Source organism: Triticum urartu, chromosome 2A, assembly GCF_056163025.1.
Source record: "Triticum urartu cultivar PI428250 chromosome 2A, HENAU_Tu73, whole genome shotgun sequence".
Classification (NCBI taxonomy): Eukaryota; Viridiplantae; Streptophyta; class Magnoliopsida; order Poales; family Poaceae; genus Triticum; species Triticum urartu.
Genome location: NC_141874.1, coordinates 540,889,527 through 540,893,269, shown reverse-complemented (window position 1 = coordinate 540,893,269; position 3,743 = coordinate 540,889,527). Strand labels below are relative to the sequence as shown.

General features: G+C 63.5%; 1 pseudogene; it reads right to left on the bottom strand.

Moving 5' to 3' along the window:
• Window positions 1-603: 603 nt before the first annotated feature.
• On the bottom strand, window positions 604-3,227 carry LOC125537254 (uncharacterized; annotated as a pseudogene).
• Window positions 3,228-3,743: the final 516 nt, after the last annotated feature.

The window sequence follows — 3,743 nt, the reverse complement described above, 5'->3', positions numbered from 1 at the left end:
AAAATTCTCTTTCTGCGTGTCGTCTGTCGGGCCATAGACCGTGGTCATACAAAAATGCTGCCCCGAGCTCAGTTCACGCACTTTTGCCGTGATGGAAAAGCCACCCAAATAGTGAGAAACTACGTCGACTACATCTTTATCCCAGAAAATCGCCGCTCCACCTCTGGTCTCGATCGTAGGCAGCACTACAGATCCCTGTAATCTACTGCCGCCTATCTCACAAGCTACCGCCGTCGTCCAAGAATCGATTTTGGTTTCATGTAGGCATAACACCGCTACCCTATGAGAAGAAACTACGTCGCTGACAACCGTGCGCTTCGCCGGACAGTTCAAACCTCTGACGTTCCAGGACATGAAGACTAAATTGCCATCATACATCGAAGAAACTAAATCTGCTCCACCAACTAAAGATTTTACTAACACAAAACGGAGACACCTTACAGCAGCACCAGGGGCGACGACGGCCACCAATAGCCCCAAAACCCCGTCGTCGATGATCAAACCACAACATCGAAGAACTACACATGAAGACTAGACCTAACTCAAGCTGGTTTAGGACCAGCCGCTGGCGGAGACTAGCTACTGCTAATACTACAGACATGATCAGACTTGCATGAGCTCCTCTGCATCGGCGATCCCCGCCATGCCCGCGGCAATCTTGAGAGCTTCCTGGTCGAGGCCGGTCAGCTTGGCGATTGCAACGATGTCGCCGTCGGAGAGGGGTTCCTGGAAACGCTTCATGATCTGCGCAGCCGCTTTCGGAGTCATCTTGTCCTTGGGGCCGAGCTCACCAAGCTCCTGAACTAGGCGCAGCACCGCCCTCTGCGCCACCGGGGTGGAGATGCCAGCTGCTGCCTGTCGAGCACTGCGACGGGAGGGGGCGGAGGTAGCCCTGGACTTGGGCGGAGCGGAGTGGCGAGGACGAGGAGGCTGGCTTGGGAGGATCGGAGGTGGGACCGCTGCAAACAGCTCGGCCGCATGCGCCTGACTACTGCCGATCTGCATGGAGCCCACCTGCTGGATGACCGCGTCCATCTGGAAGCCCACCGTCGCTGCTGCAGGGGAGGCGATGCAGGGCAGCAGGCACGGCAGCATCTTCGGGCTCTCCAGCTCGGCAGGCTTGGCGGTGGGTGGAGAAGGCGAGTGGCCACCATCTTCGAAATCCAGAGGGGTGACCAGCGCCTCCTGAATGGCGTTCTCCATCTCTAGTTGAATGCAGTCTATGCGCGGGGGCGGAGAGAGGGCACGTCCGTTGTCGGAGAAGGAGAAGAACTGGGCCACCGGTCAACCTCCGTCGCTGGGGGGCCGAGCGGAGGGGGAGTGGCGTGGTGACGCGCAGGACTAGAGTGCCAGATGCCCTCCCAGTGGCAGGGCGGCCATGACGGCCAGCCGCGTGGCAGCGGCCGGCAGGCGATCTGCTGCGGCGGCGGTGCGCTTCCGTGATCACGTCTCCGTCGCAGCCCCTGGCATGGCAGCCGCGACCAAGCAGGCGATCCTTCCAAGAATGGCTTGCGCCGGAACCGCCACTTCCACCATCCTCCTCGTGGTCGCGAGCGCCCCCACCGAGCACAGGGCCACAGCCCCCAGGCCCGACGCGCGACGCCCTGCTGCGGGCCCCGCCCTGCCCGTCTTCGACACGCGCCACCCAAGTGCCGGGCTCGATGCGCGGGAAGGGGCAGTCGTCGTCTTCGTCCGAGGAAGGCAGCCCGCTCTGGCCGGAGTGAGACGAGCGCAGCGAGAGGGGTGACCAATCCTCCAGCAGGTCGACATGGATCAGCAGGTCATAGCGCCGGACGCCGGGTGGCGGGGGGATGCGGCGATCCGCGAGGGCGAGGCCGATGATCTCGTCCGCCCGGCCCGCACCCCGCTTGAGCACCCAGAGCGTGCGCCTGGTGGGGATGTGGGCAACGTCCCAGACCCAGAGCCAGAACGCGAAGGTCCTGGTGTGCCCCCTCTCCAGGGTGCGCGAATCGAGCCGGTCGACGCGGCCGATGTCGCCGAACGCCTCATCCGCACCCGGCAGCGACCAAAACTGCATGGGCAGGTCTTCCACCACAATGCGCACGTGATGATGGAACTTGAGGAGCGCGGTGTGGTCGTCTTCGTTCCAGGCTCTGATGAAGTACTTGCAGCCTTCAACCTTGATGACGCCGCGGCGCACGGCGTTGTCCCGGTGCGCAGGGAGGTCGAAGTGGACGAGGAAGGCTTCAGGCTGGTGGGCAGTGACGCGGAGCAGGTGCGGAGGGGTAGAGATCTGCTTGAGGATGACCTTGCCCACCGCCGCGGGGGTGGTAGAGTGCGAGCGGTCCGCGGCGGTCAGGGTGACCGCGTGCTGGCGCAGGACGTGCTCCTCAAGTTCCAACGCCGGAGAGGCCACGACGACCTTGCGGCTCTCGCGCGGCCGCCTAGCCGGGTCGCAGAGGCCAAGGCTTGCGATGGGTGCAGGGGGGAGGCGGAGGCGGAGGCGGGAAGACGACACGGTCGCGGACCGGAGCTCTGCACTCCGCCGCGAACTTCACGCGAGCACTGGCAGCCCCACCTGGGCCGCCGTTTCTTGGATTTTGCGGGCACTCCTTGCCAAAATGCCCAGCGCGCTTGCAAATGATGCAACGGAGGGGATCCCGGCAGTCAACACGGCGGTGGCTCTTACTGAGGCAGCGGAAACATTTACCTCTGAACTGGCTTAAGAAGACCTCCCTCCCAGCAGCGGCATTGAAGGATCTGCGCCGGTCCAAACGCGAGATCGAAGCACGCCCGCTTCGATCCGCCGAGCGGGAGCCTGCCCTCCCATTCTTCCGGGATTTGACCACCGTCCAACCCACCTCCACCGGGCCGGCCTGGCCCAAAGAGGAAAGACTGGCCGAGGGGGAGGGGCGAACAACCACGGATTTAAGGCGCGCCCGGCCCTCATCGGAGGACGCCCCCAGATCCGGCGGTCGAGCCGCGCACCGACCTTGGATGGACCGCCGCGCTGCAGGATTCGCGGCGTTGAAGCTGGATCTGACGCCGCAGCCGTCGAGGCCGCTGACCACGGGGAGGGGGGCTGCGAGGAGCCGCCAGGTCGAAGCGAGGCTCCAGCGGGCGGCGAGGGATTTCGACAAGGCGGGAAAGGGGGGTTGGAGGCGCAGCTGACGGCCATAATGGCCGGATTTGGTGGCCGCCGCGGCCGGAGCGGCCTGCGTCACGGTGTGGGGAGGGGTGGAGAGCTGGGGTCCCCATCGTTCCATATAGAGACGTCGTTTACGTGTTCGTTTTTGTTCGATCCACCGCAGTATTGCTCCTATATATAAAGGCTCAATCTCTGCCCTGATTTCTCCTCCTCATTGCAACAACCATGCACCGTTTCTCGCGGTGGAGGGTCATGGCGAGAGAAGCTGTGGCAGAGATGGGATGCGACTGATGCTGCTCGCGGATCTCGCTGGGAGGCGTCCGGTGCGGCAGCAGGACGTGGATCTCCTGTGGTGCGTCTGTGCGTGCAACGAACCTTAGGTGGCCATGGAGCTTCGGAGCTCCCCGTCCGTTCTCATGGGGCCAGCTAAACACGATGGACATGGTGGCGACAGCAGTAGCGAACTAGCTTCCGCCAGATCAGTTGCGGCGGTTCAGCTGCATGGCAGCATTACCGGCGGGAGCAGCGGGGTGAAGGAGAGGACGTGCAGGCGCTGCGGCTGTACAAGGAGTCCAACAGCGCCGGCGAAAGCGGCGGTGGCGTTCTGGTGCAGGTCTGGGCGACTAACCTCCGC